The sequence below is a fragment of the Notolepis coatsorum genome (assembly GCF_963971535.1).
Source record: "Notolepis coatsorum genome assembly, chromosome: 1".
NCBI classification, from domain to species: Eukaryota; Metazoa; Chordata; class Actinopteri; order Aulopiformes; family Paralepididae; genus Notolepis; species Notolepis coatsorum.
In genome coordinates, this window is record NC_140165.1 from 130,910,724 (window position 1) to 130,925,723 (window position 15,000).

General features: G+C 45.2%; 1 pseudogene across 1 annotated transcript in view; it reads left to right on the plus strand.

Moving 5' to 3' along the window:
* LOC311222753 (netrin receptor UNC5C-like) overlaps positions 1 to 15,000 on the plus strand; it is a 498,634-nt pseudogene that overhangs the window by 325,943 nt on the left and 157,691 nt on the right. The window contains exon 5 of the transcript in view: positions 4,352 to 4,455. The product of the transcript in view is annotated as a netrin receptor UNC5C-like (transcript). The remainder of the gene's footprint in view (positions 1 to 4,351; positions 4,456 to 15,000) is intronic.

The window sequence follows — 15,000 nt, forward strand, 5'->3', positions numbered from 1 at the left end:
CACACACACACACACACACACAGACACACACACACACGCACACACACACACGCGCGTGCACACACACACACACACACACACACACACACACACACACACACAGCTATTTAGAACACAAAGCCTGAGGCGCTACTGGGTTCACTGGGTGTATATGCATGCAGTGTAACATGTGTTTGTATTATTTACATATGTGTGTGTGTGTGTGTGTGTGTGTGTGTGTGTGTGTGTGTGTGTGTGTGTGTGTGTGTGTGTGTGTGTGTGTGTGTGTGTGTGTGTGTGTGTGTGTGTGTGAGACACACACGTGTTAAAGTACACTTTTGTGTGTTCATACACAGTACAAAGGAAACTATTTTGTGTGGTGCACCTAGGCCTGCCGCGATAAGCAATAAATCGATTAATTGCCGCGATAATTAAAATGAATGCAATGATTTTGACGGGCGCGATTAATTGCTATTTGCGCGTTTGTTTTAATGAGGCGGACCCAGTGCCCCTTGTCAGTCACTGTCCGTGTTGGGAGGCGGGCCGCTGGCTTTACTACAGAGCAGTAGTATAATATCAATAACAACATTAACGAGACCCTCGTTGTGTCTATTCTGCTAACGTTACCTCTCATTGTGTCTATTCTACAAGCGTTAACGTTAACGAGCATTAGGCTAACAAGCTGTAACGTTACCAGTCGCGTCTATTTGCTAACGTTAGCATTAGGTAATAACCGGTTTAAAATGGATGGTGATTACCTCACGTTGTGTCTATTCTACTAGCATTAACGTTACTCATACAAACAATCAATAGCGAGTTATATTGATCACGCTATGTACGATAGCCATGCTAAAACGCTAGCACAACATTAGCACCTAACCTAACAACAAGCCTTAACAAGTCAGCGATCTTTTTGCGAGACTAAACTCTCCGCTCGGTGGCAAATTGTGTTGATGTCGGTTTTGTTTAATCAATAAATGAGGCAGAATACACAGTGACTGTATCCTTTGTTTATTGCACTTGTGCCTGCTGCAAACATAATGATTATGAAATCCTAGAGACGCGTCTCTATTCAGTGTTTCACGTGACTTTTCTGGTACCCAAAAAGTACCTGATAATAATCACAACAATACTTCCGGTCCCGTCGGTGGGCTTCAAAATAAAAGTCTTAAACACCGGAAAAGACGGAGCGGTGGGCTTCAAAATAAAAGTTTTGGGAAATAAATTTCTCCAAAAAAAAAATCTCTAACCGGTCGCAATAATATCGCTTATCGCGATATTTTCGGGGGCAATTAATCGCCCAGCAAAATGTGTTATCGTGGCAGGCCTAGGTGCACCCATGTGTCGGTGACATTCAGTATTCATCAACTACTCTGAACATACAGCTAAGTTACTTTCCTTGTTCAGAGTATCAGGGAAGATACTCAAGTCCTTCTACTCCGGAGCTGTGGAGAGCATCTTGACTGGAAACATCACTGCCTGGTATGGAAACAGCAATGCACAGGACAATAATGCCCTACAGAGAGTGGTGCGCTCAGCTGAGCGTACTACGGGTATTGCACTACCACCCCTGCAGGTCTTATATAACAAGAGGTGCAAATCCAGAGCCTGCAGAATAATGAAAGACCCTCACCACCCCAACAACAGCCTGTTCAAGCTGCTGCGGACAGGCAAACGCCTGCGTACACCAGCAACTAGGACAGAGACTTCGGCTCAGCTTCTTCCCCCAGGCCATCAGAGTCCTGAACACTGAACTATCCACACACAAGCACACATGAGCACACACACAACACACACACACTGTATACGCTCACACACTAACAGTCACTTTAGCATGAACACACACACACACACATGCTGCACACGCTCACACTCAACGGTCACTTTACACAATGAAAAGGTCACTTTAAAACATAAAAAAGAACGGGAGTGGTTCTTGTATAGTATATAGATGGATATAGCAAGTTAGCATAAGGACATATAGTATAACTGTAGCATTGTATAGTAGTATACATAAGACCCAGTGCCTCATCCGTAGCTAACATTGTATTGCGCTATCGCAGGACCTTAGCATGTCTTACCATGCTTTTTGTACATTTTATGTACATTATACCTGTTATGTCTTAAGGGGTCCCCACACGGCGAGCGATTTTAGCCAGGCGATTGATTTTTTTAGCGAGCCGACCGACAGAATTGTATCGCCTCCATTGTTATGAATGAGAGAACACACACGGCAGGAGATTTTGAAGCGACGGTCGGCAAGCTATTTCTGTCGCCTCACTAAATATCGCCTCAATCCTATTTTTTTAGGCGACGGCAGGCAGGACAATGAGGAAATAACATGACTTATACAGTAGAAGTAGTGCAGAAGTTCTACTGGTGTATCATTTGTACACCTTTACAATACATTCATTGATCAATAACCTACGTATTATTACCATGCTACTTATGTTCATTATTATTAACGGGAACAATTTAAATAAATAACGTTAGTTTGAGAAGCTATAGTGGCCGCTTGTCATTAACTAATAAATGAACAATGCGCCACGATGCACCTACTAGTGTTTTATACTCGGGTAACAAAAGAAGCTGTGGATGTTGACAGAGTTTAATGTCCAGGCTGCAGCTGATGTAGTTTGTAAGGTTTATTGTCCAAAGAAAATGATGGTTGAGAACAAAACAGTTTGCGTCTTCCGTGAAAAAAACATTCTCTTTCAGCAGCTGCATAACAATACTTGTCCAATCGGTGGTAACGTATCGTAGCAATCAGTCATGCAGTAATGTCAGGAAGAATGAGGAGAGGTTGTATTTGTATATGGTGGTTTAATTCCAGCTCAATATGGGGTTTACAGGTTAATACTCTCTCGTAACGCACAACACAGCGTCAGCTACCTGCTAACCCGCTTCACGGCAACCTAACGTCCGGTCCCGGCGGGCCGCCCTCCTATATCTCCCGGGGGGAAACACCCCCAGCTAAACAGAGCGACACATAGCTTATTATACCTGTGAACGGTCGCCTCTGGTGTGGGGGGCTAAGCGATTGTCGTTGAGCGCCAGGCGACCGCATCGCCAGGCGACGTCGGTCGCCCGCCGTGTGCAGACCACTTTATTCTTATTACTTGTATTATTGCACAAATGTCTTATTCTCATTCCTATTCTTATTACTTGTATTATTGCACAATCGCTGCCGGCATGACCCCCCGCATTTCACTGTATGCTTGTATGCCGTGACAAATAAAACTCTTGACTTGACTTGTTGTTTCCATGTCTGGGATGACGGGCAGGAAGGAGGGAGGAGCCAATTTATGCATGGCTCACTTAAACCACCAACTCCACAATTACTGTGTCATTGTCACCTAGGAAATGAGAGCTGACTTATACCGACCAAGCCCAAAGCAAGGGTAGACACGCAATGACAGGGTGCCTGCCCCAAAATGGCCTCCCTCAACAAGGCTCAGGATGTTTTCCTCCAAAATGGTCACACACACTCACCTCCAGTTTCATCGGGGGCAGTTTATTTTTCCTCCTCCTATATCCCAGTCAGGAAATGGTGAGATGGAACGTCAACATACCCTGAACCGTTGTTTACATCCACGACAGACCTCTGGCTAATCAGCGGGAAGAGACCGACAGGTTTTTCTTTTTCTCAGCGCCACATATGACAGGGTGGGGTTTCTCCATACTGTAGTTTGAGGTCATAAGAAATAAACATGCCCACTGTTGGGTCGAAGAACAATTGAACGTGTAAACCGCTTGGATCCGGCTTTTATCATAGCCTAAAAATGATTGCTGAAAACACTTCCCGCAACCAGGATGTGGGCGGGGCCTGTGTGCTCTAAACCAGAGAGAGGGGGAGAGAGATATTGTGTCAGATGGTATAAAAACCTCTACTACTACAATCTACTTTTATATGATACTATATTATATGATATATGTTATAGCATAATTATTTGGTTGGCACTGTTGACAGCATGTCAGTGTAGGACTGTGTTTAGCTGTGTGACTGTATAACAGACCAATCAGTTTTCCTCTCTTCCATGGTAACCACTCATTACTATGTTCCACTCTATTATTATTACTATTTCTATTATTATATTTTCTGCCTGTACCTCTTATCTTCCCTTACCCATGCTGCTATGACACCTGAAATTCCCCAAGGGAATGAATAAGGAACACTTGATTTAACTTGACTTGATGCCTATGTGTTGTTTGTGAGACATTCACATAGCCTATAGGCCGAGGCACTATGTGTCCTGCAGTTACCCACGACCCCTTGTGTGTAGTCCGGCGCAGAGCTGCTTTTATGTGCAGAGATGCAGAAGAGTCATTTGGCCAAAGCTAATCCCTCTTGTGTCCTTGTTTCCTCTCATAGACCTGAAGAAGTCGTTTGACCAGGAGCCACTTGGGAAGGAAGTGTCTCTGGAACAGGAAGTGCTATTACAGTGTCGGCCTCCGGAGGGCATACCTGCTGCAGAGGTACGTTCAATAGCCACAACTCCTACTGTTGAAGCGTGTTGTCATTTCAAAACACATATACTAAATAGATCAAACATCAACCGATGACTGCATCCTCAAAGCGGTGTTTGTGTTTTGTATTAAATACGAACCCGGAGAGACATTTTACATTCATGTCAGCAATATTTTTGTGAGAAGTGAGAATAGATGGCACTTTTTCTTTTGAAAGGAAACTCTTAATAATATAGTATATAATTGTATGCTCAATTGACATCATATTGTAGCCCTGCTCTCATTTTGTGTTCAAAATGTGGTTTAATTCAATGGAGGATGCAAAATTGAGCGTGTGAAAAGATGTGCTGAGAGCAAGTCACAATGGCAAGTCAGAAACAAATCGTGAATTTGGTTCTTTGTCGTTGTTTCTTTCTGTCTTGAGGGGGGCTGTTGAAACAACTCCGCTGCAACTGCCTTGTCATGGACCCGAGGCATGTGTCACAAATCACAGGAGGAAAAAGTTCTGTCCGATTTGTTTGTTACAGTCCATCACCATGTAATCAGACAACCCATTCAGAAAGTGTTCCACAGTTTGGCCATGGATACTAGAGGACCAGTCTGTCAGTGTTACATAGTTACTCTACAGAAGAAATGCAGTCCCTCGTCAAGCTGAATGTCTGGGAAGTTATTGATGCAGGGTCACGTGTCTTGTGGGACACACCCCAGGGGCCCTAATGGGGTCTTGTGGGGCACACCCCAGGGGCCCTAATGGGGTCTTGTGGGACACACCCCAGGGGCCCTAATGGGGTCTTGTGGGGCACACCCCAGGGGCCCTAATGGGGTCTTGTGGGGCACACCCCAGGGGCCCTAATGGGGTCTTGTGGGACACACCCCAGGGGCCCTAATGGGGTCTTGTGGGACACACCCCAGGGGCCCTAATGGGGTCTTGTGGGGCACACCCCAGGGGCCCTAATGGGGTCTTGTGGGACACACCCCAGGGGCCCTAATGGGGTCTTGTGGGACACACCCCAGGGGCCCTAATGGGGTCTTGTGGGACACACCCCAGGGGCCCTAATGGGGTCTTGTGGGGCACACCCCAGGGGCCCTAATGGGGTCTTGTGGGACACACCCCAGGGGCCCTAATGGGGTCTTGTGGGACACACCCCAGGGGCCCTAATGGGGTCTTGTGGGACACACCCCAGGGGCCCTAATGGGGTCTTGTGGGACACACCCCAGGGGCCCTAATGGGGTCTTGTGGGACACACCACACTATGACAGGCCACTGGACACGAAATACACACAAGTTAGCTGATCCCTGACCACACGGGTCGATCTGGATAAAGGATCCCTGGTCTTGTTCCTAAGAATAAGCCCTGGTCTCAGATCAGATCTGCTAATGTACTTGCCATGTTGGCTATTCTTAAATTGAGGTTGATAAAATGTTCATGTCCGCAGAGTGGGTACATTTAAGTCGCAACACAAGTTACAGGAATCAGCACAGTGACTATTATACCTCTAGATTAAAATCTCACAACTCCAAAAGCTTTCCTTTATTCGTTTATTTATTACATTTGTAATACCCATGTTTTAACTTAACATCATTTTCATACAGGCCGATATAAAACGTTTTTTTATTCTTTCAATATTTTGCATCTCTCTGCACCCGCTCTCCTGTCCTTGTCTGTCCCTTCAGCCGCCACAGCGCTTGAGGATCATATCATAACAATGGTGCTATTTCAGGCAAAGTTATGCGACTCTTGTCGTTACTGTACAAGATTGATATACTGTACGTATATTGTTTTTATATGAATTAGGGTTGTTTGAATAAGATTAACACTGATGGCCTCTGTTTACGATGATCTGGCTGCATAGGTTCCAGTTTGAGCGTGTTCTTCCCCTGCTAGTCTCGCTTGAACCATTGCCCCCTGAAACGTATACAGGACATGTTACATATCACGTCGTAAACACGACGGCATAGCCTCCGCTTTAGGCAGCAGGGCTTGTTTTATATATTTATTTTCTCCATCAACAAGTTAGATCTCTGTGTGAGACAGAGTTGAATCTTCTCAAATGTCAGACTCCAGGGGGGAGGTGTACATTACCTGCTGCTGAGCTACTGTCATACTGTACAACTCTGATAACCCGCTGTGCTGAAAGATGATTCTCATTATGTTCAGCTGCTTTTAAGTCTTCAGGTTTCACAGGTTTCTCTTTCTTTCTTTCTTTCTTTCTTTCTTTCTTTCTTTCTTTCTTTCTTTCTTTCTTTCTTTCTTTCTTTCTTTCTTTCTTTCTTTCTTTCTTTCTTTCTTTCTTTCTTTCTTTCTTTCTTTCTTTCTTTCTTTTTTTTGTTTCTTTTTTTTCTTTTGCGGCAAATTGAAAGTGACTTTAAGAACCTGCAAACCTAGCCACAGGTTTATTTCAAAGTCATCGTATGCATATCAGCATTGTGGTTAGACTAGACTGGTTTATTGTCATAGTGTATTCATACTCATACCACTGTATATGATAATACTGTACATACATTAGTTTAGTATATTTACACAATAGCTTTGTCATATATACTCCATATATTCACGTGTTATACTGTATACTGCAATGCACTTGCACTCTTGTTGTACAATGACAATAAATGTAATCGCATCTAGTCTAAGCTAATCAACAGTAAACCACCAGAATGATTTAAATGTCCATATACAGGTTTACTTCAATCGGCATTTGATTTCAGGGGAGAACACATTGGCATAATGGTTTGCAAAAATACATTTACAGTTACAGTCACTTTCTGCAGAAAAAAACATGCAAATTCCCAGAGGCGTTAATGTACAACTTAGAACATCATCATAAAAGGTCGCCTGATCAATGATAACATAAGGCGAATACTGCACGTACTAGATGCAGACAAAGAGGACACCACACCTAAGGCGATGCTATCCCTGGATGCTATGAAAGCATTTGACAGGTTGGAATGGTCGTTTCTATGGGCAGTATTAGAAAGGATGGGGTTAGGAAAAGGATTCATTGATATGATTAAAGTACTATACAAGGACCCATCGGCCAGGATTACAACAGGCACATTCATCTCCGATATCTTTCCGGTATCACGCTCAGCCAGACAGGGTTGCCCTCTTAGTCCCGGACTATTCGATCTATCATTAGAACCTTTAGCACAATTTATAAGACAATCCCAACACATAGAACCAATAGTAATCAAGGGCACACAACATAAAATTTGTTTATATGCGGACGACGTAATATTGTTCATGCAAAACCCCAACAACACATTGCCGCATATACTCAAGTTGATAGAGAACTTTGGTGATTTATCGGGATTTAAAATAAATTGGCCTAAGTCGGCTTTTCTTCCTCTTAACATCAGTGCAAAAAAAGACACAACCCTCCCAGGTGCGATACCCATGGTCAAACATTTTAGATGCTTGGGTGTGGAAATATTTCCCACCATAAGACAAACGGTGAAGCACAATTACACAAAAATACAGAACAAAATCAAAGACGACCTGGACAGGTGGGCAAAACTTAAAAACTCAGTACAGGCAAGGGTATCAATAGTTAAGATGGATGTATTACCAAGAATCAATTTCTTCAGCTCAATGCTTCCGTTACCTCCTCCAGAGGGCTACTGGAAAAGATTACAAACCTCCACATACAAATTTATTTGGAATAACAAACCACCTTGCATAAAAAGATCCACCGCACAGAGAAATAAAGCAGACGGTGGCATGGCAGTTCCAGATTTTTTACAATATTTTAAGGCCTTCACATTAAGACCATTGAAGATATGGTTTGACCCCCAGGCTTTGGTATCTTGGAGAGAATTAGAAGAAAACATAGTAGCCCCACAGAGACTGAAAGACATAGCACACACTAAACTTTCAATCAAGCATTGTGAGCGAGAATTTGGCCCAATAATTACCCATGCAATCAGAACATGGCGGGAAACACAAAAGAAATATCCTAACCCTCAAGAATGGCATAATCACACTCCCATATTCAATAACAATGCACTCTTAATGGGAAAACGCCCTATAAGATTCCCTATATGGGAAGAGCAAGGCATACACTCATTAGGGGATATTTTTAATAACCAGGGCCTCTGTAGTTATGTCGAAATATGCACAAAGTTTAACCTCACCGAGTCCACATGGCTTTTTTACATACAGTTACGACTTTGTCTGAGGTCTCACGGTGTTCCATTACTCATACCAATTGAACACCACAGATACCACAAATTTTTCTATGAAAGAGAAACATTGGGAGGTTTTGTATCAGGTTTTTATTATCAATTACTAACGTCCTCGTATGAAACCCTTCAACTAGACACTGTCTGGAGGAGGGATATACCAGACCTGGAAAATGACTTTGATTGGCAAGGAGCCTGGGCAAATGTCCGACTTACATCAAGGAACCCGGATCATCAACAAATCAATCTGAACTATATTCACAGGACATACTTGACTCCTATAAGGCTGTGCAAAATGGGGCTTAAACAAGACTCCAAATGCTCCCAATGTACAAATGGGGACGAAGGAACATTTATGCACATGTATTGGGACAGCCCACCAGTTAAGGCATTCTGGAAAGATGTGTCCCAACAATTATCAATACTCGTATCTTGGAATATACCTGTACACCCCTCGGTATTACTATTGAATGATGTTTTTGAGTTTGCAGTGAATCCACAACTAAAGAGATTGGTTTTATCGGGTATCACAGTAGCTAAAAAACTGATCGCATCACGTTGGTTTCAACCGGAAAAAATTTGCCGAAAAGTGTGGTTTCTTACATATCTCTAGGGATGGGTATCGTTAGGATTTTATCGATACTACTACTCTTATCGATACTGCTTAACGGTTCGGTACTTTATCGATACTCTTATCGGTTCTTTTTGGTTCTTTTTTTGCAAGAAAAAAAGACAATTAATTAAGAACAGAATCAACATTGCTTTATTATTTATAAATACAACTTTATAAATAAGTATTATAAATAAATATAATTTCTTCAGCAACAGCAGCAGCAATGTTCTTTTATATAACTTTATAAATAAATATAATAAATTAATATAATTTATTCAGCAACAGCAGCAACAATGTTTTAAATGTGTCTGACTCTGAATTATAGACTTTTTATAATAAACAACAAATGCAAAAGGCTAACAGAACTGTGACACTCGTTCACCCTATCCTCTGTCATCCTTCCTCTAGCTGCTAGGGTGAAAGGACTTTGGGTGGTGGAGGGAGGTAGAGGGAAGGATGTGTGGTGGCCCTGGGCTCACTGGCCTGGGACACATTGGTGGCTGACGCCTCAGCTTGACGATCTATAAAAAGTTTAGATTGTAGTATTTGTAGCTAAACAATTATTTTGTTTATTAGCCTATTTGTAATAATTCGTTATTAGCCTAGGAAACTCCGTATCTTGGCTTACCGGCGGCAGTGGACGTGGATGCAGATGGAACACTGCGCGCAAGGCAGTCGAATACGCGCATTTCTGCACACTAATATCATGTTTTGCCAACAGATGTTTTGATAAATTGCTCGTATTGCCACCCTTACTGGCAAATGTTTTGTTGCACTTGTGGCAACGTGCGTTGTATATCCATACTTTCTTTAGAACGCTTCGCTCTATCCGCCATCACGAGTCACGGTGCATGCAGACTCAGAGCTGTCTGTGTCTGTGTGCAGAGCGCTTCAGCACGGAGAACTTTCATTAAGGAGTACCCGTATGTGGCACTACTAGCGAGCGACTCGCGAGGAGTGTGTGTAATAATGACTCGCTGTGGCTCGCTTCTCGTGCAGAGACAGAGAGAGGATAGATCGTTTGCAACTTTTAAATAATAATAATAATAATAATAATAATAATAATAATAATAATAATAATAATAATAATAATAATAATTTCTCTAGAGTATCGATAGCAGTACCGAGGACGTCGGAGCTTATAAATACTCCGGTATTTTCTAATATAGTACCGGTTCCCGTTTAAAACCGGGGTCCGGGGGGCATCCCTACATATCTCGATGTGATATATCAAGAAATATCTACAGCAAGAATTCTGGGTCTCAATGAATCCAAAATGTCAATGTGGTTAGAAGTGGTGGAGAGAATAAAAGCTAGCTTATAATGGTAGTGTCTGGTTAGGAGTGAGGGATAATGGAGGTACTATCCAAGAGGGGGTCCGGGAGGGGGGGGTTCGAGCTGGAGCATATGTGTGTAGGGTTTTAGAAAATAGGTATTAGGGGTATATTATATACTAACATTTATATAATTGTAATTTCGCTGGATATACACTGTATACGGTTAAAATGTTATTATAGACTATTTTTGTTTTATCTTGTTTCTGTACTTGCATATATTTTAACCACCTTTACTGAAAGTTTCATTATGCATTGTGTGTTGAGTACTGACTTTTAATAATTTTTGTTTTGCAATAATAAAAAATAAATAAAAAAAAAAAACTTAGAACATCATCTATAATTCAGATTGTACCCGCCACTATTGCATTATGCCTATTCCAATTGAAAGATAAAACAGTTACAGTATATAATGTTACTCACTGGGGATGTAAAGGGGGCAGGGTAGTGTATAGGGTGTGTAGCCTAATGTAAAGGGACAGTGTAGTGTATCGATTGTGTAGCCTAATGTAAAGGGAGCAGGGTAGTGTACAGATTGTGTAGCCTAATGTAAAGGGAGCAGGGTAGTGTACAGATTGTGTAGCCTAATGTAAAGGGACAGTGTAGTGTACAGATTGTGTAGCCTAATGTAAAGGGAGCAGGGTAGTGTACAGATTGTGTAGCCTAATGTAAAGGGACAGTACTGCTACATCTATACATTTATGACATCTCGCTGCTGCTGAGAGGACGCTGGCGTTTGATGTCGCCGCTTCTCAGTCGCTCCACTGAGTTAACGTTCCTTCCCTTACTAAACATTTTTTGTCTGGGCTACTAACGTTAGATTCAGATCTTTTTTACTTTGCCATAACAGTGTGATAATTTTCATTTATCCGGTTTTTGTGTTTACTCACCCTCTCTGCTGATCAGCTGGGCTAGTGTTTGCTACCTGCCCGCTGTCAGCGTCAGCTGTTAGCATCGTTAGCCCCGTTGTCAAACTAGCCAGCCGGCTTCCCTCTACTCCTGGGTTTTTGGTTTGGATCATCTTTTTTCCATCACATGTTTTTCCCCAACTGGATTAACTCTCTACATGTACCTGGATTGTTTGTGAGTTCTGATCACTCCACCGCAGTGTGCTGTTGTCCGAGGCTGGATTCGTTGTGTGTGGCTGGTCGTTAGCCGGTTAGCTGCTCCGGTCGATATGCTAACATACTCCTCTCACCAACTTCGGAGCTTTTTCAACGCAGCTGCGCCAATCTGGCTGGATACCATCAGATCACTCGGACTCCTTCAACGCCCCCGCTATATACATCGAGCATCCCGCTACAAACTCATCTGCACAGATTCCACTATTCCAGTGGTAGTATCTGCTCTGCGCTTCCGTGTTGTTCATCAACGTCATCACAACACACCTCACGTGCGCACCAGCTGTCTGAAGCCCCTGGCCTGCTCAGACAGTAGCACCCCTCCCACTCTGCCTGTCTCCTCCACAGCCACGTTCATGCTGCTCAATACTCGCTCCCTCAATAACAAGGCACTACTCATCCATGATATCATCACTGAAAGAAAACTGGATTTTTTATGTTTGACTGAAACATGGCAAAATAAACAGGATTTCATCACACTAAACCAAGCTACACCCCCTGGTTACATCTACCTCCAGAAACCGCGCTCCACGGGCCGTGGCGGCGGGCTGGCTGTCATTCATCGTACAGACTTCCAGGTCAAGGAGATCCCCACTCCTGATCTCACATCATTCGAATGCATTACATTCTCTCTCTCCGGATCTCCTGAACCTCAACCTCAATTCGCCCTGATTTACCGCCCCCCCAAAGCCTCCACCACCTTCCTGTCAGAGCTAACCGAGCTCCTGTCCTCCTTCTGCTCCAGGTCCCTCACCACCTATCTGCTCGGAGATTTCAACATTCATGTTGACTCCACCAACTGCAACTTTGCCGCTGATTTCCTGTCGCTTCTGGACTGCCTCAGCATCACGCAGCATGTCCAGGGCCCCACCCACTCCAAAGGTCACACTCTGGATCTGGTCTGCTCCACCGGTAACCCCCCCTCCCACCTGCAGTGTCTAGACCTTGCGGTATCTGACCACCATGCCATTCTTTTCACTGTTCCTATCCCCCCGCCCAGGCAGCGCCCAACGCGCACCCTCACATTCAGGGACACCAAGTCAGTGTGTGCATCAGCCCTATCTGACCTCATCACTACCCACATGGCCCCGGTTCCCTCCGATACCTCCTCGGACACCTTAGCAGCCCGTTACAATGCCGCCCTCTCCCTCAGCCTGGACTCTCTGGCGCCCCTCAGAAGCCGGAATGTGTCCTTTCCTCGCCCTGCCCCATGGTTTACCTCTGACCTCCGCTCTATGAAAAGAGTGGGTCGACGACTGGAGCGACTCTCCAGGCGATCTGGCCTCACCGTCCACCGTCTGGCCTTCGTCGACCACGTGAGGTCCTACAGAGAGGCTCTCTCCAAGACCAGGACCGCGTACTACTCCACCCTCATCACCTCACAGCAAAATAACCCCAGATCGCTTTTTTCAACCATAAATCGTCTCCTCCGCCCTCTCACTGCCTCCCACACTGATGCTCCTGACCTCTGCTCTAAGTTCCTGGACTTTTTCCAGGCTAAAGTGACTTCCATCCACCAACAACTCATGGTGCCCGCCCCCTCCCCTCCTCACTTACCCCTGACGCCGGACTACATGCTCCCAGCTGCATCCCTCCATCCCCAGTGCTCTCTCTCCTCCTTCTCCCCAGTGGATGTTCCGCTGGTCATGAAGCTGGTTACCAGAGCCAAAGCTTCCACCTGCTCCCTCGACCCCATGCCTACGGTACTGGTCAAGGCCTGCCTTCCTACCCTCTGCCCCATCATAACGGACATCATCAACTCCTCTCTGTCATCTGGAATTGTTCCCTCCTGTTTCAAAACCGCCTCCATCACTCCCATCCTAAAAAAGCCTGGTTTGGACCCTGAGGTGCTGGACAACTACCGGCCGATCTCCAACCTTCCTTTCCTAAGCAAAACCTTGGAAAGGGCAGTCGCCGCCCAGCTTCATCAACATCTGTCCAACCATGAGCTCTACGAACCCCTTCAGTCAGCCTACCGAGCACATCACAGCACAGAGACCGCCCTCATCAAGATCACTAATGACCTCCTCCTTGCTGCAGACTCCGGACACATCAGCCTCCTCATCCTTCTCGACCTCTCCGCGGCGTTCGACACAATATCCCACTCAGTCCTCCTCAAATGCCTCTCCGACAACCTAGGCATCACCGGTACAGCTCTGTCATGGTTTCATTCATATCTCACTAATAGATCTCAGTTTGTCAGCGTCAGCGGCTCATCCTCCCCCCCGGCCCCAGTCAACCACGGTGTCCCCCAGGGCTCTGTGCTGGGTCCCCTACTATTCACCATCTACATGCTCCCCCTCGGTCAGATTATACGTCACCACGGACTCAACTTCCACTGTTATGCTGATGATACTCAGCTCTACATCAGCACCTCACCATCCTCCCAGCTCCCCCCACAGTCTGTAGTCAACTGCCTCCACGCTATAAAAACCTGGATGGCAACCAAATTACTCAAACTCAACAGCAAAAAGACAGAGCTCATGGTTGTGGCCCCCAAGGCACTGCTCGGGAAGGTTGGAGATCTCCTCCTCCACGTTGACGGCTCTTCCATCTCCCCGTCTCTCGAAGTCCGTAACCTGGGCGTCACCCTTGACTCCACACTTTCATTTCACTCCCACATCAAATCTGTCACCAAGTCTGCCTTCTACCACCTCAGGAACATCTCCCGTCTCCGACCCTCACTCTCAGACTCTGTGGCGGAGACCCTGATCCACTCATTTGTCACCTCCCGGTTGGACTATTGTAATGGAGTCCTGTTCGGGGTACCCAGCAAAGCCCTGGACAGGCTCCAGTATGTCCAGAACTCAGCTGCCAGGGTTCTCACTCACACCAAGCCCTGGCAGCACATCACCCCCACCCTCATCCATCTCCACTGGCTTCCAGTCAGGTTCCGCATCACCTTCAAACTCCTGCTCCTCACCTACAAATCCCTCCATGCCCTCGCCCCCCGGTACCTGTCTGATCTCCTCCACCAGTACACTCCATCCCGGAACCTACGATCCTCTGATCTAGGTCTCCTCTCCATCCCTCGCACCAGGTTACGGACTTTTGGGGACAGAGCCTTCAGCGTGGCGTCCCCTACCCTCTGGAACTCTCTCCCCCCCGAAATCCGCAACGCCCCAACCCTGGACACCTTCAAATCCGCTCTAAAAACACACCTCTTCACCAAGGCTTTCCCCATCAGTTAGTTTTAGATTAAATTAGGTCCATTATCCCCTACTTTCCCTCATCCCCTCTTCCCCCTCCCCCCCTACTTTCCTTGCCCTATTTTTTGTCCTGATTGTAAAGCGACCTTGGGTTCTA